This window comes from Triturus cristatus, chromosome 11 (assembly GCF_964204655.1).
Source record: "Triturus cristatus chromosome 11, aTriCri1.1, whole genome shotgun sequence".
Lineage (NCBI taxonomy): Eukaryota > Metazoa > Chordata > Amphibia > Caudata > Salamandridae > Triturus > Triturus cristatus.
Window position 1 is genome coordinate 612,387,354 of NC_140594.1, and position 26,712 is coordinate 612,414,065.

At 46.4% G+C, this 26,712-nt stretch overlaps 1 protein-coding gene across 2 annotated transcripts in view; it reads left to right on the forward strand.

Annotated features, from left to right (window-relative positions):
- Window positions 1-26,712, forward strand: part of NSD3 (nuclear receptor binding SET domain protein 3) — a 1,492,250-nt gene that overhangs the window by 1,125,098 nt on the left and 340,440 nt on the right. The gene's annotated exons all lie outside the window — the stretch shown is intronic.

Here is a 26,712-nt window from a genome sequence, read left to right on the forward strand (position 1 = left end):
AAGCCGCAGAACGTGTATTTTCACAACCCTGTCCCGCAATCATACAAATGTTACGTGCAGTTTTAGGGAGGCCAAGAGGACTTTGTTATCCATGCTTCCTTTTGGCCTGACCAGTGCACCTCTCGTTCACAACGGTGATGATCGCAGCCATCTGCGGATTTTGGGAAAAAAAGCCTTCCAATTACACAATGGTTTGCCTCAAACAGTCGTGAACTACCTCCAGACTGCTTGTTGTTTGCAATGTATGGGCTTTTCCATCTATTTGCCGAAGTCGCACCTGACTCCTTCACAACGGCTCCATTTATCTGAGCCATCCTAGATACAATGCTCTTCCGAGCCTATTCCCTTTCTCAACTAGTCTTGGACATTCAAACTATGATCCCCAACGTGAGTGGCTCTGAGACTTCTTATCCTGCATCCTACTTGTGAATGATGGCAGGTGGCACATGATGGCTCTGCTGTGGGATCTGAAGACACAGTGGGCTCATCACCAGGGCAATTTGTCAGTTTACAGCCAGGTGTCAGAGGAGACTGGTAAAGACCTGCATTGATGACTGCTCTTCTAAAATTGGACCGGTGGCAGACCCCTCTCCTTAACCCACCCAGAGCAAACTATTGTAACGGATGCATCATTAGGGTGGGGTGGCCATCTGGTAGAGGTGGATATCAGATGAATCTGGTGTCCATTAGAAGCGCATCTCCACGTCAACCTGCTGGAGTTTCAAGTGATCAGCTTGGTATTGAAGTTGTTCCTTCCGTTCATACGGGGGGAATGGACACAGGTTCTCATAGACACCATGACGACTGTGGTATTGCAACAACCAGGTCCTGTACCAGAAGGCTCAATGTCTGTGGAAATGGCTGAGCGCTCAAGGCATCTACCCAATTACTCAGCACCTCACAGGATCTTGAAACACCAGGATGCAGGAGGTCAGCCTACACTGTCTAGGGGATCATGAATGGCATTTACACTAAGAAGTGACACAGGGCATCTTCAAACAATGGGGAGAACCCTGTCTTGATATAATTGCCATTTCAGTGTGTGATCAGAGTCCAAACATTTGCACATTGGAGTTCCCAAGGCAGTTCTCACTCTGAGATGCCTTTTGCCTGGATTGGGGCTTGGGGCTCCTGTATGCCTGCCTCCCCTCTCCAGAGTGCTGAAGATCAGGAAATACTGAGCCCAGGTTATCCTAAAGACTCTGGACTAGACGGGGAGACTATGATATCTGTAATGTTTGACCATGAGAATATGTCCTCCGATACGGCTGTCCCTTCGTTACGCCGGGGTTCTACATCTGAACCTGTGCAACCTACAGCTCCATGTATGTAGATCGAACAGCGACAGTTAATAACTTTCGCTATTTCTCCCCGAAGTGTTTGGTGTCATCCTGGCAGCCAGGTGTCAGTCTACAAAAACTGTATATGAAGGATACTGGGAGATGTTTGTTGTGTGGTGTTCTTCTTGTGACATTCAACCTTTACTTGCAATCCTACTGTATTGTGTTTCCCTGGCCCAGCAAGGCCTTACTATAGCAACAGGTAAGGTTATCGTTTTGGCTTTTTTGCTTTTGCTAGATCAGCTGCCTCTTTTCAAATCACCTGATGTGACACGTTTCCAAAAGGGACTGATCCACATGTTCCCACCAATATCCTTCATGATGTTGCAGTGGGACCTTAATTTGGTTCTCACCTAACTAATGTGCACTTCCTGTGAACTGATGAACAGTTATTCTCGGTCTGTTGACCAAAAAACCAGTGTAACTCATTACCATTACCTCTGCCTGGTGAGTGAGCAAACTCCAGGTCTTGTCTAGTCAACAGCCATATGCATCATTCTTTCTGGACAAGCTCGTCCCCTGGGCAAAAGCTGCATTCCTGCCAAAGGTAGTGATTACATTCCACATGAGGCAATCCATCACCTTGCCGACTTTGTGTTTCACCTAATCCGTCTAAGGAGGTAGTCTGGCTGCATTGTCAAGAGGGTCCTCAGTTTATACATAGAGCAAACCAAAATTTATTGATTGGACAATCAACTTTTTGCGGGTATTATCATGAGCGTAAAAGGGAAAAGCAGTGCAAAAAGAACCATCTCCTCATGGATAGTTCTATGTATTATTAGGATCAGATATGGGCTAATCAAGAAGCAAGCTCCAGAAACTGGGGATGTACTGCTTTTTTGTATCTATCTCCCCATTGAAATGAGGACTTTTCTATTAGAAACCTCTATCAGAGGAACAAGTTACTTTTGGTAACGTCTTTTCTAGTAGATTTTATTTAACTGCAGATTTCTCACTGACCTACCCTCCTCCCCTTTCTGACTGGCTCCTGGCGGTATTCACAATATGAGGGATGTATGGTTAGTCTGTACTAGAAAAGTTGTTACCAAAGGTAAATAACCTGCTCTTCAAAGTATTCTACCAATACGTTTTTTTTATTTCCGTACTGAATTTCAAGTTATGCGTATTGCACTTCCCACTATCCAACTGTGAGGTCCATTAGGAAGGTGAGCCAACGACCAGCCAAATTTAAACTGTCCTTCATCCTAAAAAAATAAATAAATAAAAGAGAGAGAGTGACTGAGGAAACAGCTAGTTTGCACCTTCAGGCTACAAACTGGCGAACAGTGGCAATAATGGTTTGAAGTCCCTTATTTTAGGCATTCAGGAAATTATGTGTACAATTAATGCAAAGCTAGACAAGATGTCAACCCAAATCAGAGAGACGTAGGAGAAAATGACTGACCTGAGAAGCAAGACTGAATGTCCTCTCGCATGGAAGATGCCACCAGACTTTGGTAAATCTACTCAAGATGGAATTTCTTTAGAGGTTGTTCCTGCTAAACACGTGGTTTTGGCAACCTAATCCTGAAGGAAAAATATATATAGCATGGGGTTCTTAGTCCACCGACACAGGCGAGATGGACACCTAATTAGAAATGTGATTGGAAACACTTTTCTACCATGGTGATGATGGAGGGGATATGAATTTATATTTTTCCTCCAGACCCATTCAGGCAGTGCCTCCCCTTACATTAGGTCAGTCTCAGCCTATCACCTTAATTACAAGGACCAGTGCAAGAAGGGCTTCACAAATGTGAAAAAGAACCCACAATTTCCTATGTAATGCTCTACCTAGCTTAGCTACAATTTACTCCCAATGGGAAGATTCTCATCTTTGTATATCCACAGGCAGCAATGACGTTCCTGAAGACCCATGTTATTTCCAGGGTCACTTCCCAGGCTTAAAGCAGCTTTAGAAACCTTGCCTAACTTAATGACTGCAGTAGCAGCGTACTTGTTGGTATATGTTGTTTCATGGCTCACCATTAGTCTCCATTTTTGATTCAACTCCTTAGGTTGACATCTCTTTCTCATGCTGCCTCTTGCCACACTTTCTGCTAATGCCTGTATGTGCATCTCTGACATGCACTGACGCCCTGTAGTCTGCATAGTTAGTCCCAGGACCGCACATGAAGAACTCAATGCCATTGTTTTCCTTTCTTTTAGTGCTCGTTAGGAGACACTACATTTTATCTAGACAAGACCAAATGAGCTGCTCTGCACCCCTGCCACAGTTTGATAAGAACGATACCTTATTATGCAAACCGCTTCCATGCTAGAGCTATTTGAGAGGAGCATTTCCATTCTGGGATTATCACAGAACTGCTGCGAACTGTGACTGAGATGCCGCCCTGCTGACTCCGACCTCCATTGTGCTAAGAAAGGTAACCTGTACACTGCACCCTGCTTCCTGAAACTGAAGACCAGGGTATGGGGATTAGAATATCCCAATTGATGTGGCAGAGGGTACTCCTGCTATGCTCTCTTTAGTATAGTATTAGATACTGACATGAGTAAGTAAACATTAGCAACAGTTAACATGGTTGAATTGTTCATATTGTTTACCATTCTAATAATGCTCATTACAGTAACATGTCTCATCTTTCTAATAATGGCAGCTCATGTTTCTTTGCAAGAATATTATCTTGTCAATAAATGTTTGAAAATTAGTTGTCCTCGTATGTTTCTCGCGTTTATCTTGGGCATGCAAGAGTGACCAAACTAAAGGGTCCAATCTGTTTCCATGGATTACTTGGGAATTAGAGTGTCATGTTTAAGGTTGCCAATAACATCTTTTACCCTAGTTTGTTCTGTGGTTGGATGTGGTACTGTGAGCTAGCCGAAACCAACCAACACTTACTGATGATATATGTGGACTGTGTCCCCAAGTTGTGAAGTTTGTGTTGGTCTAATACATATTTGCCATATTTGTAGGAACAATATAATGAGGTTATTTCCAGAACTTTAAATGAAAGGTCTAATGCAGCACAAATCTATGTAATAATGGTTTGAAATACCTATTCATACCAACTATAGCAGCTTCTTAATGCATCAGGTCAAGTTACCACTGGCTGGGAGCATGACTGTGATCAAGTAGCAAACATAGTAAAGCACAGAGCTGTGTGGTGTCCCTATTTAAATCAATGAATGTTAAAAGATTAACATTCCATTTAATGTCCTGGTGGACCCAGATTTCCTGATGCAAGCAGGCACTAATATAAGTAAGTCAAGGCTATAAGATACTATGTCAGGGGAGAAGAGTGTAGTTTATAAAGCAAGTTTAGGCTGTGGGGCTAAATTTGCTATACGGTTGCTATGAATTTAGAAGGACTGTGTATCAGGTAAACAAAACTTCAGACTATAGAGACTGAGTCTACTCATATCACCAGTAAATGTTGGTTCGGCGAACTTACAGTTCCACATCTAAACTCCTAAACCTCCAGAGTTGTAAATGCTTTTGTTAACCGCAAACATGACCACTTTTATTCACAAGGAATTTGTGGAAACAGATCTAACCCTTTCGTTTGTCACTATTGCATTCTCAAGGTTTTACAAAGAAAAGAAACAACAATAAATGTTCAAATGTTTATTGAAAAGTTCTAATCCTTGTAACTTAAACATGTACTGCGACGATTAGTCAGATGAGACTCATCATTGTTATAAGCATTATTAGAATGGTTAAAAACCCAAACAATTCAAGCATATTAATTGTTCCTAATGTTACTCGTATCTATCAATATTGTCCCTACTCTAACGAGAGCATGGTGGGAGCAGACCCAGTTGGAATGATCTAACCCTTTACCTTGGCGTAATGTTTGAGGAAGTTGTCCTCAGTGCATTAATGAATACACTCCGTTTCAGTGTGCAAGCCAGCACACAACTCTGCTTGGACCGCTTTCTTCCTTCTTAGTTTGAATGTCCAGGCCTGTGGAGCTGCCTCTCATTCACAGCTCTCTGCAGCATTTATGATAACCCTGGTGTGAAGTGCCTCTCACCGAATTCAAAACAGATTCTGTTTAAATGATTAAAACTGTTAAAGACGCCGAATAACAACTTTACTTAGTCTGGAGAAAGAGTCATCTCCTACAAGCACATAATAAAGCAAGGACATCACGTTCTAGTACGTGTCCTTGGCACGAACAGTGCTGACTACAGAACAACAATGTCTACTAAAAATAAGTGCATGCGTGGCATTTTCTCGTGTTAGTGAAAAACATGTTCAAACCACCATCTTAAAAAGATGCGAAGTTAAAAAGGAAAACTAAAATGGACACTAAATATAAGCCCTGTAAAAGAATTGTGCACAGTATGTCATTTCTGGATAGGCTTTCCCTCCACCCATTAGTCTAGATACTGTCAGCTTTGGATTGGTGACCCTTAGCGTTAGCGTTACCTTAATATTACTACAGATCAGTAAATCTTAAATAGACTACATGATGCAGTTCCTCAGTTTGTTATTAAAGGTTTGCAGGAAGATGCACTAACAATTAGGATTTTGTTTTTGGTAGATAGACGATGTATATTGAGTAAAATTAACATCGCAAGGCTGGTGAAAGACAGCACCTCTTCTGCAGCTGAATTTGTGATATGTATGTAGAGGTGTAGTCTTAGGATAAAAAATGGTGTAATTATCTATATTTTTGACCTTCAATAAGCATGGCAACAAGGAACGTTCGGGGAGAAAATAAGCAAGAAAAGCCAGACTGGATGAAGCATACTTAATATATACATACATTTACAATGGAATTTCTGCAGGAAACCCAGCTATCTCATGGCTTGGCCAGACGATGTGGAACACAATGATACTTATCAGCCTGTAAGGCACAGCCACAGGATATTGCGTGCTAAGAGTGTTCAACCATTCAGCCATAATTCACCCTATAACAGACAAAAAAGTCAGATTTCTTCTAGGTCAGTAATCCATAAATTACATGTTACACCCATCAACACTTGTGGGTCAAAGATGAACAGTCCTTGTTTCTTTGAAGAAGTAATGATCGAATTTTATAGGACCTACCCCTCTGCACTTCATTGGAGTGGGAATTTTAATGCAGTCTTCAATCCCACAATAGGCAAATCCATATCAAGGTAATATCTTTGACGGCAACAACAAACTCTGTCAAACATCACAAGCCAGCATGAGCCAGTGGATGTCTGACATCTGAGAAATCCCAACAGAACGGACTTCATATATTCTTCCTCAGTACATGATGCATCATCCTGAATCGAATACTAGCTACTCATGAATGATGCCGGCACTTGGACAGAGAATTGGAATTCAGCTCTGTATATGGTCACAACACTTCCCTGGTATTCCTGGTGCTATTCCTGCCCTCCATGGGCAACAGACACAGCACCTGACCATTCTCCTCTGAGAGACTGAGACCCAGTATTTTGAACTAATGGGTTATCTGTGAAGACTTTGGTATCATGTGAGATTGGGACAGTTTGGGGGGGATTCAAGACATACGGATATACAAACAAGCAGTGATACTTAAATACATTTATACTACTCTGCCAGGCTGGAATGAGAGTAAAGAACTAGAGCTTTAGTATGACAGAGAACACCAAAAATACTGGTGAAGCTAAATTGTCTACTGTGGGTTTTTCGCGTAGAAGCTGAAAGCAAGATAAAATGCCTTATCAAATATACCGCTGTCAACCAGATCGATTTGGGAAGGGAGACCATCTGGGCAGAACATTTGGCTAAATTGCTGAGTCCAAACTGGACCTCACAAGAGGTAACTGAGATCAAACACAACTTGAGAGAGACTCTTATAAACAACCTCAACTTACTAGAGTCTTGAATAATACTACACCAAACTGCACTCCCTTCTTCCACTATGCCTGAAACCATAATCAGTGATTACTTGGGCAGGATCAAAATGCCCTGCTTAGAAAACCATGATGCTAACCACCAACACAGCCAATTGCACTTTCTAAAATTGTGGAAGCTATCAAATTATTGTATAACAGCAGAGCACCTGGGTCTGAGGGTGTAAAAGCATATTTTTATACGCTGTATAGGCCGGCGGTAGCACTCCCCTTTTTTGCTTTTTGTAGAGACACACGAGACTGGGATAACAAAGATCCTACTCATAAATATTGCTTTGATGTATATGCTGTATATCATAGGACTGGGGCTCTTCCTGATCAGCCAAGTTGTATCCCCTGCTGCTCCAATTCTCACCATCTCAGGATTATGTGTGAGCCTGAAAATCAAATGAATTGCTGCCCCCCCCCCAACAAATCAATGGGCAGAGGTGGTATTTGTAGACCCTGCAAAAGCATTTGCCTCACTGAAATGGCTCTTTCGGTTGATGATGTTTTGGAGGCTTGGATTGGGGGACATGATTGTGTTCAGATACGTACTATAGGAAGCTCCTTTTTCCCAGGAAGCTAGCTATCTCCATTATTATTCGACCTAGAAATTGAGCAGTGGCATATGCTCTAAGGGACTACCACCATAACACGAGTCTTCTGGTCGAGAAGGACCGCAATCTACTTGTATCCCCAATGTGAAATATATTTTATTATACATGCAAAAGCCAGACAACCGTGCCCCCCACTTCCTCCATTGTCTGCTGAATCATCACACTTGATGGGAAAGGAAATCTAGTCCTCAGATTAATGTACTAATACCAAAGGGTTCCCATTGACTATGTGCACCTCTTGAGTTGAATCTGAATTTCTACTACAGTGACGGGAGGACTAGGTGAGAGATTTTGGTGTAAATGTAGAAATAGTAATCAGAGACCGCTATGGACCAGTGATGTCAACATTGCAGAATTCAAATTGAGTATTAGGTATCTCTATCTTTGTCAGTGACTGAAAGGATAGCCATGATTATAATGATGACTTTGCTCCTGCTACCTCGCCTCTTTGTGAATTTCACCATTCTGCAACCCCCCAAAAAACTGGACTAAGCTGATCAAAATGGTTTGGGCTTATAAACAGTCTCAGCTAAGCTGTGAAAGACCTATGCTACCATATGAATAGGAAGGTTTTGCACTTCGGGATATGGAATTATACTTCTATGCAGCATAAACAAACTTCACTTATTACTGGTACCAATCAAGTGCTTAAATGCCTCATGTTAGGGTTGAGAACGATGTAGCTTTCCCTTTTCCATTAAAAGTGACCCTGGCCCAACTACTACCTAGGCCTTACCACACAGATTAATACCGCTGCATGTACCTTGTATCGCTTAAGCAAATATGCTGCTCCTACTATTTTATACTTGACCAAACTTCCACATGCAGACAACCTCTGCCTTCCTCCTTTGACAATGGAAAAAAAGCATGGCTTTAAATTTCACTGTTGGAACCTAAAATAAAATATATATATATATATATATATTCACTTAAAAAACCATAGGTTTCACACAAGTTATAGTTAGCTGTACATTTCACTCGTAAAAAACCAATGAAATTCCACGTTATAGTTAGACCAGGTAACTATAACTTGCGCGCCCACAATAAACTGCTGATGACGTCACATATTACATCACTCATGACATGGTCAGTGACATCACTCATCACATCAATGATGACATCTCAAATGACACATTGTGGATTGCGGTCGCGCAAGTTCTAGTTACCTGATCTAACTATAACGTGGAATTTCATTGGTTTTTTACGAGTGAAATGTACAGCTAACTATAACTTGTGTGAAACCTATGGTTTTTTCAGTGAATTTGTACGGTTTTTTAAATGCTAAGTTATCTATTTATTGTTGATTTTTGCGCGCACGGTGCGCTTCGCGCACCGTGCACGCGCTGTGGGCACTCGGTGCTCTTCGCGCACCGAGCGCCCACCTTGCGCATTTCGTACCGTGCACGCCACGCCATTTTTTACAAAACATCAATTGTTTTTTTCTCCCTTGGGGGTCCTTAGATTTATATATTAAATGTGATTGTTAATTTTTTTTTTTTTTTTTTTTTTTTTTTTTTACCGTACGCGTACACCAGACCTACAGAAGGCACTTCCTTGACCTGCGGACTACCTCTCTGCCAAATTACAAGTAATTCTGTTCAGCCGTTCGGGCTGTAGCTGTGTCTAAAGGTCCTATGGAAAAATGCATGGGGAAAACGCGTTTTGGGACCCCCCTTTTTTCTCAGCCCCCGCTTGACGAATCACCCCGAGACTTTCAGGGTAGGAGCGGAGCGTAGCGCCCCATTAGTTTTGAAAATTTCGAGAGGATTCGTCGACCGGCGCCAAAGTTATTCCAAATAGAATGGTGCGGATTTCCTATGGAAACAGGGTCCTAACTATAACTATCTACTGGCGACCGCCAGTAGATAATATATATATATATATATATATATGGATAAATTCTTAGATTTTAAAATCCTTCATGCGCTGCAGTCTTGCTACACATCCTATTCAACAATTTCGTCGGGAGTGGTCATAACTGATTATCTTTATGCCCTCCCCCTTTCTCAGCTCCCTCATTTATGACTCCCTCTCCAGCTCTGAGTTCACTAACATGGGACATGCTAGGAGACAGTAGCATGTGGACTTGGAGAATACCATTATCAGGCTAGCAGTGGCGGTTCTTTGTGCTCAGAGTAAAGATTTGATGTTACAAGCAGACACAAGGTACTGCCTTTTAAATTCTTGAACAGATATTACACCTCAATGAAACTACACTCATGTGGTCTAGAAGTGGAGATGAGCTTTGCTAGAAGTAAACGCCTGAAGTTGATTTCATTTATCTGGCAATGACGTACACTGTTTTACCAGTCTACTGGGTTACAATCTTTGATACAATATCTGATATAATCAATATCTGAAAGAGACATGTTAGTGGTAGATTCCTTACCTTAGAATATCTCCAGGCGTGAGACTTGATCCGAAAACTTTTGCTAGCAGTATCCTTGCGCGTCAGTAGGTGGCGTCGTCCTGCTCTGCGTCCGTCACTGGCATCGTAAGCGCCGAGAAGATGTCATGTAGACTACTTAGGCACCAGCCATGCGCGCTGACGTCAGTTCTTTCTTTTTCCGCGCCAGCAATCGCAGATCCGGTTAGAGCACGTACTTTAGTCACTTTTTGACTACCCTTTTTGAGACTTTTGTCTCCTGTACTCCTTGGTGCACGTAGGGATGCTTGGATTTAAGTCTTGTGGGGCCTGCCGTCGCAATATGTTGGTGGCGGACTCCCACGATGTCTGCCTCTACTGCCTGGAGACCGACCACTACTTCCGGGACTGTCGGGCCATGGCCCCAAAAGGCTTGAGGGAGCGGCGCTGGAAGCTGCTGGAGGTCCGTCACTCGTCCCAGCGCCGTTCCAGGTACCGGGACCGTTCCCGGGATCGCTCGCGGGGCCGCAGTCGTCGCTCCTCGGGCTCCAAGTCTTGACCCTTGAATTCGGGTAAGCGACAACACAAAAAGAAGTCGAAGAAGCGAGTTTGCTCTCCGACGTCCCCCCGTCGGTCCTCGGATGTGGCGAGGGGGACAGGGGTTCTGCCCCATGGCTCCTCTGGAGCCTGGTAGTCCCGCGGCCTACCCGCCTTACCCAGGTCCGTCGGCGACTCCCGAACAGGTGCAAGAGATTCTTGCTACCATGGACCGCCTTTTTAGGCCTTGGGCTCCCGCTAGCGTGCCTTCGGGCCCCGCGGACCCGTGTCCGGATCCTGTTGGGCCACCGGTGGATCCAGCTTCGGCGCACGGGATCCTGCGCCGTTGACTCCGGCCCAGGCACCACGAAGTCCAGCGCTGCAGGCTCCGGCGCCACCCTCGGCTCTGCCCCCGGCGCCGCAGTGGGTACCATTCGTCCCGTCCTTACCCAGGTTCCAGGACCATTTTGTTCCAGCCTGGGATCCGCATTGGGACGCGGAGCCGGCTCGGCCCCGGCCAGCGTAGTTCCCGATGCCATTTGTTCCTTCTCCGGCCCCAGCTCTACCGCCGCGGTCTGTTCCCCATGCGACAGAGGTGGAGGACGACTGGGAGGGGTCCTTGGACCCTCTTGCCCATCAGTGTGACTCCGCAAAGGACTGGGTGGACGACCTGGAGGATGCCGGCGACCTCGACGTCTCCTCTGACCCGGGGTTGGCCTCTCCCCCGCCTACTATGGAGGAGGGCGCCTCCTACACGATGGTGCTCCGTCGGGCAGCTGAGGTCCTCAACCTTGATCTCCCTATGGTGGCCCTCAAAACTAATTTCCTCACTGAGGTGCTCCAAATGGCGTGCACTTCGTCGGAGCCCCTGCTCCCTTTTAACAAAGCCCTCACTGACGTCTTTTTGGGCACTTGGTCGTGGCCAGCCACAGGGGCCCCTGTGGATAAGAATGTCGCCAGGCGTCACCGCCCGGCGACCCTGCTTTTCTGACCACTCATCCTACGTCTGAGAGCCTGGTTATCCAGGCCTCGACATCCCAGAGTTCCTTTCCCACGGCTCCCTAGGATAAGGACTCTAAGAAGCTGCAATAGTTCGGTAAGCGGTTGTTTTCTTCGGCCAGCTTAGGGCTGCGGTCAGTGAACACCGTCTGCTTATTGGGCCGCTATTCCCATGCAGTGTGGGATACAGTGGCACAGGTGTTGCCTCAGTGTCCTGAAGAGACCCACGCTGTGCTGTCCCAAGCTATTGCCGAGGGTAAGGATGCGGCTAAGTTCGCCATTCGGTGTGGTTTGGACACCGCTGACTCCCTGGGTACGGCGATTTCGACGACTGTGGAGCTTCGTCGTCACACCTGGTTAAGATCTACCGGGTTCTCGCCTGATGTCCAGAGCTCGCTCATGGACATGCCCTTTGATGGCACTTGCCTGTTTGGCGATAAGGCCGACAGTGCACTGGAGCTTTTCAAGGACTCGCGGGCCACGGCCAAGTCCTTGGGTCTTTCCGCAAAAATACCGACCACTCCTGGGTTTCTTTCCTTTCGTGGTCACGGCAGAGGTGCCAGGCACGTTCCTTCAGCAAGCAGGGTCAGGTCTGGGAATCAGCGTGGGGGTCAGTCCACATCCGCCCCCGCTGCTTCTACATCCAAACCTTCCTAATCCAAGCTTTGTGGAGAACCCCATGCCGGTGGGTGACAGGATCCACCACCATCTCCCTCACTGGCGCGATATCATATCGGACAGGTGGGTGTTGCAGATCATCCGCAGGGGTTACTCTCTTCCCATTCAGTCCTCCCCTCCAGCCATGCCACCTAGGTGCCATCGCATGTCGGGGATCACTTGGTACTTCTCCAGCAGGAAGTCACGGCCCTCTTGGCCAAAGGGTCCATCAAGTACGTTCCTGGGCCGAAAGTACGGCGTGGTTGTTATTCCCACTACTTTCTGGTCCCCAAGAAGAACAAAGGGGGCCTGCGCCCCATCTTGGACCTCCGGGACATCAATTTCTTCCTCCAGAAGGAGAAGTTCAAAATGCTGACTCTGGGTCAGGTCCTGGCTGCCCTCGACCCTGGAGACTGGATGGTAGCGTTGGACTTGGAGGACGCATATTTTCACATCCCCGTCCTGCCGGCCCACCGGCGTTACCTGCGGTTCACGGTAGGCCAGGAGCATTTTCAGTTTGCCATGCTCCCCTTCGGCCTTACCAGTGCCCCTCGGGTTTTCACAAAGGTAATGGCAGCTCACCTGCGCAGGTCAGGGGTGTCAGTCTTCCCTTACCTCGACGACTGGTTGCCCCAGGCAGTTGTCAACCACTTTCAGACTACAGCCAACCTCCTGCATTTGCTGGGGTTCTCCATCAACCTGCCGAACTCACACCTCAGTCCCTCTCAGAAGCTCCCCTTTATCGGAGCGGTTCTGGATTCAACGCTGTTTCGGGTTTATCCTCCCGAGCAGCGAGTCCGGGATATTCAGGCTATGATTCCGATCTTTCAGCCTCTGATCGGATTTCAGTCAGGATGACCCTCCGGCTCCTGGGCCTGATGGCCTCCTGCATCCTGCTAGTGCAACATGCCAGATGGCATATGCGGGCTCTGCAGTGGGACCTGAAGTTCCAGTGGTCACAGCATCAGGGCAACCTGTCTGATCATGTCCGGATCTCTGAGGGCACTGCACGGCAATTGCCGTGGTGGCTCATGAATCTCGATTGGGTCAGTGGCAGATCCTTCTCCCTTCCCCAACTGGAGCTCACAGTGGTGACGGATGCGTCCCTCCTGGAATGGGGAGGCCACTTTGACAGAGGTGGAGATTCGGCGGAGTCCTGGCTCCATATCAACCTTTTGGTGCTTCGGGTGATCCGATTTGCACTGAAAGCATTCCTTTCCTCTGTCTGGGGGAAGTGTGGTGCAGGTGTTCACAGACAACACCCCCGCCATGTGGTATTGCAACAAACAGGGTGGGGTTCAACACCTGGCAGGTTCTGTGAACGCCAGGGCGGGCGAACTCAGCCGCCGGTGCTTGATGGATCACGAATGGCGTCTGAACTCGGACGTGGCGCAAGGTCTCTTTCAGCAGTGGGGAGAGCCTTGGTTAGATCTATTCGCCACCGAAGAGAAAGCGCAATGTCATCAGTTCTGCACGTTGGAATTTCCAAGGCGGCACTCGCTCGGCGACGCTTTTAGTCACGAGTGGAGTTGCGGGCTGTTGTACGCCTTTCCGCCTACACCACTTCTGCTCAGAGTGCTGAAGAAGATTTGGCGCGACCGGACCCAAGTCATCCTTGTGGCTCCGGATTGGGCACGAAGATACTGGTATTCCGAGCTACTCAGCATGGCGATCGATCCCCCGATCTGACTGCCTCTTCGGGAGGTTCTTCTGTCGCAGCAGCGGGGGACGGTCCTGCACCCGAACCTGTTCAGTCTCCACCTCCATGCGTGGAGATTGAGCGGCGACAGTTGACAGCTTTCGATCTTCCTCCCGAAGTCTGTGATGTCATTCTGGCAGCCAGGTGTCCATCCACTAAGACAGGTACGCCTGCCGGTGGAACAAATTTGTGGCATGGTGCACAGCTAAGGCTGTGGATCCCCTTTCTGCCCCTCTTTCCGAAGTCCTTCTGTTCCTTCTATATTTGGCCCAGCAGGGCTCTGCTCTGGGCAATATCAAAGGTTATCTTTTGGCCATCTCCGCCTTTTTACGGCTTCCAGATCCGCCTTCTCTCTTTAAGTTCCCGGTTGTTAACCGTTTCCTCAAAGGTATTGCGCACACGTTTCCGGACAAGGTGGTTTTAAGGACCCATCCTTCTTTCTTGCCAAAGGTTGTCACGCCCTTCCACATCGGGCAGACCATCACTTTGCCTACCTTGTTTCCACCTCCGCATTCTTCCAAAGAGGAAGAGAGGCTCCACCGTCTGGACCCAAAACGCGCGCTCTCGTTCTATCTGAAGCGCACACAGCAGTTCCGGGTGGATGACCAGCTCTTTATTGGCTACGTGGGCGCCAAAAGAGGTCGGGCTGTGCACTAATGGACCATCTCTCGGTGGGTCGTTCTCTGCATCAAGGCCTGTTACTCGTTGGCTAAGAAGGAGCCTCCTGTGGGGCTGCGTGCCCATTCTACCAGGGCGACGACAGCCACTACTGCCTTGGGACGCGGCGTCCCCTTGCAGGATATTTGTCAGGCAGCTACGTGGGTCTCGCTGCACAAGTTTACCAAGCATTACTGCCTTGGCAGTCAGGTCCGGAGAGACGGCTTCTTTGGCCGTTCGGTTCTCCGTGACTTCTGGTGTAATCTATTCGCAGACCCACCACCGGGGTTGGTATTGCTCGGGTATCTATTCTAAGGTAAGGAATCTATCACTAACGTGTCTCTTTCAGATGCACAAGTTACTACTTGTGTAACAATATATCTGTAAGAGACATTAGTTAGTGATAGATTCCTTACCGCCCCACCCATCCTCCCCATTCTGCGAACTGATTCCTAGGGTTAAGGTCATCCCCTTCAGGGCCCTAGTTTCATGGCACCAGTGGTCAGTTTCTTGCATGGCTCTGCGTTCCTGGCGCGGAAAGTCGTGTACAGAACTGACGTCAGCGCGCATGGGTGGCGCCTAAGTAGTCTCCCTGACGTCATCTTGGCGCTTACGACGCCAGCGACTGACGCCGAGCCTCACAACGCCACCTACTGATGCGCAGGGGTACTGCTAACAAAACTTTCCGGATCCAGTCTGACGCCTGGGGATATTCTAAGGTAAGGAATCTCTCACTAACTAATGTCTCTTACAGATATATCGTTAAACAAGTATAAACTTGTGCGTTACTATGGAACCCTTCTCTCTTATGGCCCTCTTGGGTTTCCTTAAGGATCAGCTGACCTCTACTAGACACTTCACAGCTTTGGCCCTGGTCTTAGCCAAGTGGCACAAAACCTTGTATTTGAATAGCTGCTCAATGCCCATAGTAGCAAAATGGATAGGAGAACTACTATAATAATGCAGCAATGCTGCAGACACCTATGCCTCCCTGCAACCACAAATCCTGCCCTATCGACATATGAAATCCTCTATGAAGTTACCTACAAAGAGAGGTTAGGGTGGACACCCGATGGCCAAACGTTAGCAATACTGAGATGGTATTGTCAAGAATGATGTACCACAAATATGTGGGAAAACCTGGATGTAGTGGCAGTTAGATTGGTCCAGGGGCGAAGATATGTCTGAACCTCTGGTATAGATATGCAAACTTCCAAATATTTTAGTTGATACAAAATGTATACTTGTAAGCTTTTATATGCTGTGGAATGTAATGTATTTTTATGTCCTGGTGTGCCTGACCACTATTTGCAGATGTATTGCTCACTTGACACAATAGGTCTGTGTTATAGTGTAAGTATCAAGAAAGACAGTGCTGTGCATGATTTCCCGTAGCACTTTATGTAAAATTATGCAGACTGTCCTCCATACACGTAGGACAAGATTACCACAAGTTTTGTTCTAAATATATCTTGAAATCTCCTTTGCAGCAAGCAGAATTACCAGTTTCTCCTCTTTTAGAGTGTGAAAACAGATTTGGTATTTGTGAAGGAATCTATATTTTATTCATCCTCGGAAGATCTATTTCTTTTTGATACTGATGCTTGCAAATTGTTGCCTTATTTTCAGTGTTTCTGATGCATGCACATTCCTCTCCTTTGAATTATCCTGGGCACAGACTGGATCCAGAAACGTTTGTAAGAACTGTCTTACACCAGTAGATGGAGACAACTCTGCTATGACGTCAGAGGTGTAGTTGTAATGTCGATGGATTCATACTGCCTTGACACCAGCATCATAACAGTTGTGTTGTTTTTTCTGCACCTATCGATGCAGCTGGGAACTTCACTCTGTGAAATGTTCACATTCATCAAAAATTTAAGTTTTCAAATCTGCTGCTGTTTCCTTATAAATTGTAAGAGTTTAAGCCCTGTCAGCGTTGTCATGGACATAATGTCTTTTACAGATCTGATCAACAACTGTCTATGGTGTCTGGGGTTTAGAAATGACACGTCGTTGTATGATCTCTATAGTCAAATGTACCCCAGAAAGCCTACGAAGAACGCAAAGCCAAGCTTTTTATGGCTCATTCAAATTAAGAAGACATTAAGGGGGTAGCTGTTACTTAGTAAAATGTGCTGCAGGTGGATAATGGCGAGGGGGGAACTTCCTTCTTAGGAAGTAGTTCACTCACACACCCATGAGGGTGTCGTGCTTCATCATCGGGCTTTGCTTCTCGTGGAGTTGGTGCTGAAATACCCCACGGGCCCCGCAAGATGGCTCTTTGGCAGAGATCTTTTGAATATAGCTGCGATGGTGAGTGTGTGGGGTAAGTGGAAATGGTGAATAAAAACTACCTGTGGGGTACCATAAGATATGTTTAATCTGAGGTCCCCTGGGTAGAGATAAAATAAAATGCGTATAGATTGTGCTTCTAACTATGAACAATTGCAATTTTTTAATATGTGCATGTCGAAATGTTTCACGCCTCAAAGATCCAGGAGGGATCCGTGGCGTTTCTTCAGGACCAGAAAACAAAAGTGATAGGTATCCCCAGCCCTTAATCGCGGTTAGGTGCGTAGTTTTGTGGTATCAAATGATTGCCGTAAAGCGATTAAATGAGGAGGTGAACCAAGCAAATATATTAAGTCAGGCAGGTACCTCCATTGTATGCCCCAAGTGAGTTCCAAAAATACATAGTCATTTTCGTGTTTGCTCTTTTGCAGCGGATGTTACTGCGATGTTCCAGGATCACAGAAGAGTACAGATATCACCAAAATAATGAATGTTATAACTACATTCCTCCCTACAAGACCACATATAGACTTTACATCCCTTCCCAAATTACGACGCTGCCTCCTTACTTGTTCTGTCCTTGTAGACTACATTGGAGAACCATATGGTCTCTTTACCCAAGTATCACCACTCTGACTTTTTTCTTGAACAAAAATGTAAACATGTATACATAACACCCTTTTCTAAGTCTCCCCTTTTCCAACATGGCCGCCACACCAGAACTCTTATTCCCCACATAGGCACAGCCCGTAATCTTTTCAACGAGATGCCGGCCATGGGATGTATAAATATTCTATGTACCTATTGCCTGTAACATATACATATGAGACGACTTGCCTCAATTTTAAATACTGGCTTGTATCTGACAATTGAGACATGTCATTATGGCCACCACTATGAACCAGCAGAACTGCTTCACGTCATTCACATGTAACCGCCACTACGTGTTGGCGGTCACTATCTCTTCAGAATGAGATTGATTTCAGCTGGGGATCCCCAGTTTATTTAACAGTGCCTCTGCCCGGGCGGCAGTCACCTCCAGGCAAGCAGCCTACAGAGTAGGTGAAAACACTGGAGTCCGCAGTCCTCCAAGTAAGTGCTGTAAACACTGAGCGGACCGCTTCCTTCCCAACAGGACGCCCGCTTCGATATTTGATTTTCTTGTCCTATGCTCATCTTTTTTCAAGAAATTTCCATCTCAGCTCAGACACGTTCATCTGCTTTCGACTCATGGTGCAATTCCTCCTTGATTGTAGAGTAAGATTATATCCCTACCCTTACCTTGGTTCACCTTGTAAGTGTTGTTTGTCTGAGTGTTTTTAAAAGCCTTTTTATATTGTCAAACTATATAGAACGTCACTTACCAAAAATAACTGGTATGAGTCACTTCACAGTATGCACCACAGGAGCTATGCATTGTGCTCCTAGCATGTTTTCATTTATGCATTAAATATATATATATATGCCGTTTAACACTCCTTATGAATGTATCACAGGGTATGTGCAACCCCACAGAATATGACAATGCTTGCTTTATTTTCATTTTTATTTTTTAGGTTGGATTGGAACCCCACTTAGGGTATACAGGAGTGACTAAGCTACTGTAGAGAGGGACAGTGTAGAAAGTGGTAGAGCAGGACATTGGGCAAGGGTGCTATTCTCTGTACTTTCTAATTCAGGAGTCTTAGTCTGATCCTCAACCTCTGGTTCCAGAATTAAAAAGGACACATTCAGGATGCTGTCACTAGCTCAGGCTTTACTGCTATTGGAAGAGGAAGACCTAGATTGTGCCACTAGACTTACAGAAGTGAAGTGAAGGGGTTTTGTAAAGCGCGGCTGCTGCCCGAGGGCGTCCAAGCGCTAAGTAGAGAGAATAGAACTCTGAGGGACGGGAGGAGAGATCCAGTGGGGGAACTAATTTCAGAAGAGGAATGTTTTTAACTCTTTACGGAAGGACGAGAGAATAGGGTTGGATCTTAGTGAGAAGGGAAGGGAGTTCCATAACCTAGCAGCGTTGAGCGTGAAGGACCTGCCTCCTGCTCTGGACCTTTTGACTCTTGGAACTGCAGCAAGGAATGCGTTCGTAGATCGAAGTGGTTTACCGGGACAATAGGGGGTGAGAAGTGTGTGGTTAATCTCAGGACTAGCTCTATGGCTTGATGCGATATGCACAGGGTTTTGAATTTTATTCTTTCCCTGACAGGGAGCCAGTGCAGTGACCTGATCCCTGACTTAGCCAATTCTCTGCGAGGGATCTGGAGTAGCGTGCGAGCTGCACAGTTCTGCGTGCGCTGAAGTTTCTGCAGCACATATTCAGGGGCTCCCAAGTAGAGGGCGTTGTTAAAGTCGAGTTGGGACTGGATGAGGCCCTGAATAACAACCTGCTTAGCTTCCAAGGGCAGAATCGGCAGGATCTTTCTCAGCATTCGGATGATCCCGAAGCAGGTTGCTGCTGTTTTAGTTGCCTGAGTATTAAAGTTAAGGGTTTTGTCCAGCCAGACTCCCAGACTTTTAATGTCCTCCTTCGGGGATGGAGGTGGGCCCAAACGGGAAGGCCATAGCTGGTCAGTGGGGGTGAGAGTAGGGGGGCCGAGGAGCATAATCTCGGTCTTGTCGCCGTTGAGTTTTAATGAGGATGCTGTCATCCATCTTCTAACATCCTCCATGCAGGCTGCCAGGTTGGATTGGGGGAGCCCGCTGTTCTTCTGTGCCAGAGAGACCACCAGCTGAGTGTCGTCCGCATACGAGATGATCTTGATACCGTATTGTCGGACGACCTCAGCCAGCGGCCTCATGTACACATTGAACAGCGTGGGGCTCAGGGAGGAACCTTGGGGTACCCCGCAGTTTAGAGGTCTGCTAGTGGAACAGGAGTCACCGTCGAAGACCTAAAAGGTCCTTCCGCTCAGAAAGGAACCCAACCAGTCAAGAGCGTCTCCTGAGACTCCCAGATCGGCCAGTCGAGACAGCAGTGTTTTATGGCACACCGTATCCAACGCGGCGCTTAGATCGAGGAGGACCACTGCCACTGACCCCCCTCGGTCCAAGATCCTCTTGGATTCTTCCGTCACAGCTAGAAGAGCTGTTTCTGTGCCATGTTTAGGACGGAATCCTGTTTGGGTGGAGTCCAATAGAAGATTTTCCTCAAGGAAATTAGTGAGGAGGAGATTAATATGCTTCTCCAGAATTTTGCTTGCCCAAGGCAACAGGGAGATTGGACGGTAGTTGTTACAGTCCGTAGGATTGAGATTGGGCTTCTTAAGTAATGCTCTCTCCATTGCCTGTTTCCAAGAAGGGGGAACCACTCCTGTTTGCATGGAGCTATTGAGTAGGTCCATGAGGGTGGGGGAGGATGACTTTGTTGGCCATATTCATCATCTGAGGGGGCGCTGGGTCGAGGGGAGAGCCTGATTTTACCTGATGTGCAAGGGATTTGAGTGATTCCAAGTCTAGTGGTGGGAATTCATACAAGGAAACTCGCGGAGGGTGTTCTGTAGCGCTTGGAGGTGGTGGTTTGGCAGTGATAGTCTCTGGGCTGGGGGCTGCGAAGGATAAGTATATTTTATTGATCTTTTGAAAGAAAAATTCAGCCAGCTCGTTGCATCGAGCTATAGGATTGTCGGTTGGGGCTGAGGGAGGGGAGATCTTAGAAAGGCTTTTAACTACTTGGTATATTTCTCTTGGCTTAGATCGAGCTGCCATAATTTTCTCTTTGTAGTAATTGGTTTGAGCTGAGTTTATTTCGAGTTTGTATGCCCTAATAGCTTCCCTATACCTGTTTTTTCGGTGATGGCGTATCCTAGGCGCCACTTCCTTTCCAGTTTTCTACACTGACGTTTTAACTCCCTGAGCTTCTCCGAATACCAGGGGGCAGTTTCTCGTGCTCTTTTTAACACTTTTTTCCTGGAGGGGAGGATGGAGTCGATCGAGTCCTTGATCCATTTATTGAATGTCCTGCTATCGGGTATAGGTCTCTGGGAAAGAGCGGGTTTGGATGTGGAAAGGAGGCTCGACCACTGCTCTAGCGAGAGCCTCGACCAGTTTCTCATCTTTCGTGAAGTGGGGGAGGAGGGAGTGAATCTGTGGGTGGACCAGTTAAGGGGAATGAGAAAGTGATCAGTCCATGGGAGGTGAGTAATAGTGCCAACCGTGAGGTTGGGGCAATTGCTAAAGACTGGGTCGAGCAGGTGACCTTTGTTATGAGTGGGGGACCTAATTAATTGTTCTAGTTGAATAGCGGCTAAGCTAGAAACTAGCTAGTTAGCGGTGCTGTCAGTGCTGTTGTCGAAGTGAATATTCAAGTCACCCAGCACCGTGAAGTTGGAAGAAGACATGGCAGCTTCGGCCGCTAACGAGGGTAGTGAGGAGTGGAAGTGGTTCAATGGACCTGGGGGGCGATATACAAGTGCCCCTGTTAGACTGTCGTTGGGGGTGAGTTTGAGACAGAAAGACATGCTTTCGCAGTCTGGGATTGGATCCAGGATACAATGGTACTGGTAGGTAGATTTATGGATAATGGCAAGGCCTCCTCCTTTTCCACATGTGCGGTCCCTGCGCGAAATTTGGTAGCCCGGTGGAAGGGCTTGAATCACATCTGGGTCACAGTCTGGGGTTAACCAAGTTTCGGTTAGGAAGACGGCGTCAGGAGTCCGCTCATCTAAAAGCAGGAAGATTTCTGCGGTATGTTTTGGCAGAGACCTGCAATTTAGGAGCAGTAGGGTGCAGTTTTGCTGGGCAGTTTGGAGTTTAGTGTTGCAGTGTTGACAATAGGTAGGAAGGTTCAGGGGATGGTGTTGGTGAAGGCAGCTATCTTCCATGGGGGGTTTAAGTGTAAGGAGGGCAGCAGCGCTATATTGAGTCATAGGAGGGGGGCCAGGGGGAGTGGCCCCTGTCCCCGGCCGGCCGCGGACGGGCGCAGACGGGCTTGCCTTTGGCGCGCCTTAGGCGCGCTGGCGGCGCGCCCGCTGCGCGTTGGGGGGATGCACATTGTTTTGAATGAGGGAGAGGGGGTGTGGCCTCACGGCCGTGGGCGTGGCCTGTGGGCTTGGCGAGAATGGCGGCAAAAAGAACTCCGACCCGCGGCAGCGTTTACATCGGCTGCGCGGGGAATTCAGGTATAGGTGGGGAGAGTGCTCAGGGGAGAAGTGCCAACATATAACACAAAATTTGATAAAAGCAGTTTTTAAAACACACAAGCGTGCTCCCGGCTGTTCGCCTCAGGAGTGTTATTACCTCTAGACTTACACTAGACTTGCCACTAGACTTACAGAACCCATACTTTCATTTTCCAATTCTGCATCCTACAGGAAATACTTACTTTTTGTAGTGGTTTCTATCCATTACCAATTAATTGTTCTTCCTTTTGGATTAACTTTGGCACCTCGAGTCTTCACAAAGGTAATGGCAGTGATAGCGGCATAGCAATACGCCCATATTTAGATATTTAGGCTCATCAAAGCCAGTTCGCCCAAGTTCACGTTGACTAATCATCTTTGATCAGCTTTGCTACTGCACGACCTGGGATTTTTTTTTATATATCTTCCCAAATTACACCTGGTGCCCTCACAACACCCACTGTTAATTGGGGAAATGTTAGATGCCACCAAAGTTCGAGCCTTCCCTCCTCCACACATGATCTTAGACATTCAGGAAATGCTTCCAATGTTTTGACCTGGAGCTCAAGTTCCAGTACTGAAGGTCCTATGTTTGTTTACTCAGTCTGTTTGCTTCCTGCATTCCCCTGATTTCTCATGCATGCTGGCACATGAGAGCTGTAGTTTCAACATCAAGGAGACTTGATGGAATACATTACTGTCTCCAGGGACACTGTAGCAGAGTTAAGCTGGTGGGGAAAACAGGAAAACCTCATTGGAGAAGGACCGTTTTGCCCCTCTTCAGGAGGTAACGTATTTGTAATAGACACCTTCACCTTAGGGTGGAGTGCCCTTTAGGAGAACATGGAGATCAGAGGCTTGTTGTCTTCAGAAGAGCAGACGTTACAAATCAATCTGCTGGGATTGAGAGCTATCCTATCCGATCAAGGCCTTTAGGTCTACAGACCCAATGGACTGTAGACCTAAAGATCAGCCGATTCAGATATTTACAGACACTACCACTGCCAAGTGGGATCTACACAAGCAAGGGGAGAAAGGGTGATCTCAGGCTGTCTGTTGAGAAGCTCTCAGGCAATGGAAATGGGGGCATCAACATGATCTGTCACTGCTAGCCAATCATTTGGCAGGATCCTTGCTACCAGAGCCTACAACCTAAGTTGACATTATCTGGCAGTGGCATCTTTACTCAGAGGTACTGCAAGATCTCGTAACATTTTGGGGCACCACTCAGGTGGACTTATTTGCAACTCAGAGCAACATTTGTTGCCGAATGTTGTGTGTCCTCCAGTATCCATAGCAGTGGCTTCTGGCACAGATCGTGGGTGGCGTGGGGGGAGTGGGCGAAAAAAAAAAAAACAATTAAACTTGCATCCTTGCCACGTCTCTCCTTGTTGTCCCTCTTCTTCGTCACTCTGCTCAGGCCGGAACAGGAAGCACCCATGCTCCCCTATGCCAATCACAACCATGCAATGCATTGTTGTGATTAATATGAGTGCCGTGGTTTGGCGCTCAGTCAGGGAATGGAAGCCCTGACATGTTCTCCTCCCAGGCTGTAATGCAGCCTGGGTGGAGAACATGCAAAGTGCTCAGGACTGTTTGTCCGGCCCGAGACAACTGGCCAAACATTCATGTACACTTTTCAAAGTACCCACCACTCCTCCCCCTGCTCTGAGGGTAGAGCAGCCCCACCCCACCAAGCTGCCACAACAGGAACAAATAAAATGAGAACGAGTTTATATCATTTTATTTTGACTTTATTTACCACTGCTGAAGGCTGAGGAGCCGCCACTGAGCCGTAGCAGTGGGGGATGTGTTTCAGTTGATTTGTAATTTTTCCCTTCACTACGTATTTTCCTCCCTTAATTCCCCGAGTTCTGAGAAAGATGCCCTCAGACCACGCTCAAGTGATGCTAATTGTCCCAGATTAACTGAGGAGGGTGTGGTCTACAGACCTATGACACATCACTGTAAGAGCTACTGTTTGTCTATGGCCAGAAATAAACTGTTGTCTTAATCAAGAGGACAGATTCTGCTTCCAGCTTTCCGAGTCTCCTCCTTCATGTGTACAGATTGTGCTAAGAAATGTGAGCAGCTTTCAGCAATCACCAAAAGTGTTGGATGCGATCTCTCCTGCACATCGCCTGTCTACAACATATGTATACTCATGAAGCTGTAAAATATGTTACACCCGTAGGTATCAGAGCGCTTTACATAAGGTTCAACAATGTTACAACAATGATAACAATTACACATTATATCACATATATGCGACACATTAAAGAGCGAGAAGGAGAGACGAATAGAACGGAAAGGGGGAGAGGGGGAGTGAGAAGGGAGAGGAAGAGGGGGAAGACTGTATGAAAGACGAAGGGAAAGTCTGCCCAAAGACCGAATGGGTAGGTGACGGCCGAGGAGGGGATCCACAGCCAGTCTCCCCTATAGCTCTCAAGGTAGCTCCATCGGGCATCGGTCAGATAGATAAGAGACAAGGAAAAGGCAGAGTTACAGAAATACGATGAGGGGGGGATGTGCGAGACAGGGAGATGGGGAGAAAGTTTCCTGGTGCTTTGGTTTAGGAATTGGTTCTCTGAAAACATACCTATCCAATGTACTACAATTTGTGCTGTCCTTAGCTCATCAAGGCTGTGCAGAAGCTACGGTGAAGGGTTATATTTCAGCCTTGCAGCGTTCTGTTGTCGACCAGACAAGTCTTTCCTGTTCTCCTGTGGTATCAACATTCCTGACCTACATGTATGCACCAATACCTTTTATTCAGCCACAACAGGATTTTAATCTAGTTCTAACGCTTCATATGGGTACTCCTTTTGAACCATTACACAATTGTCAACTGAGGCTGCTTACTCTTTTCTAACTAACTTTCTTAGTAGCCGTCACTTCAACTCAAAGTGTTAGCGAATTTCAAGCTCTTCTGTTTGTCCACCCTTTACATGCTTCTTCCCAGGCAAGTCAGTGCTTCGATATAAGGCTGCTTTTCTGCCTAAGGTGATGTCCTCTTTTTATCTACGACAATCCATCACACTGCCAACCTTTTATGATCTTTCACATCTTTCTAAAGAGGAAGAAAGGTTGCGCAGATTAGACCCTAGAAGGGCTGTGAATTATTACATCGACCATACTAAGGACCTTAGATCAGATGCCCAACTTTTTATTGGTTATACAGGATCATAAAAAGGTAAAGCAACACCAAAAAAAACCATTTCCAGATGTATTCTGTGTATCAAGATATGTTAGGCCTTTGCTAAAACATTAAAGACCCTCCTAAAGGTATATAAAGAGCTTATTCTACCAGAGCTAAATCTTTTACAGCAGCATTAATGAGTGGAATACCAGCAGCAGATATATGCAGCCACTACTTGGTCTTCTGTATATACTTTAGCGTAACAGCAATGATTAGATTCTGAAGTATGAAGAGATGGACACTTTGCCTGATCTGTACTTCAAGATTTTCTCATATAGAAGTAGTTTTCTCCACTCCCTTCTCCAACAATTTATTGTTTGGAAATCCATCCAAAGGTGAGGAATCTGCAGGTAGAAAAAGTTACTCTGGTAATAATCTTCCAGGTGGATATTCTATCAACCTGCAGGTACCTTGCTGCCACTCTTCACCATTCCTGCTCATGGAGATAAAACAATTACTTCTAAAATAATATAGGATTTTAATAGTTAAGCAACTTAGTTATACAGTGCACCATCATACAGATTCATTTATCTTTAAATGTCTTTAATGTTGCGGCACAAAACACAGTAGAACTACTGTGAAGGTGCCAGTCTTGAGGCTGTATAAATCTACTGGCATAGTCACAAGTCCACATCTGACGTCATAGTGGCATCGGAGATTTATTACAAAAGTTTCCAGATCCAGTCTACACCTAGGAATATTCAAAGGTGAGGAATATGCAGGTAGTAGATAAAGTCTTAATCAGAAAGATTCCTACCAAAAGTAGGTAACTTTATAGTCTCCATCACCTGCCATGGTACAGAGTTATGCATTCTTGCTTTCCTTCAAGTTGGGGCCTTCCAAAAATGTATATGCTTCATGTTACACTTTTTGCCATACAGAAAATGTCTAATTGAGTTTAAACAAGCAGACTCATTTCACAAAACTACGGAATTCAAATGGTAACTAATGTTATGATTTGTGGGTTTACATAATTTTTTCAATTATGCTGCAGTGAAAGTTCTCCCACCAATTGAAAACTACATACTCTGTACTTCATCCAGACAAACCAAAGCATTAAAATGAACAATTACTGTGCCTTCCAATGTTTATTAGTTTTCTTCCACGGCGTGGATCACACCGCCCATCCTCCCCGTTCTGCGAACTGATTTCTAGGGTTAAGGTCATCCCTTTCAGGGCCCTAGTTTCAATGCACCAGTGGTCAGTATCTTGCATGGCTCTGCGTTCCTGGCGCGGAAATTCGTGTACAGAACTGACGTCAGCGTGCCTGGGCTCGTCTAAGTAGCTCCAGCGACCTCATCTCGGCGACTACACCGCCACCGATGTACGCGGAGCCGCACGACTACTCCTACTGACGCGCAGGTGTACTGCTGACGAAAACTTTCCAGATCCAGTCTGACGCCTGGGGGTAAT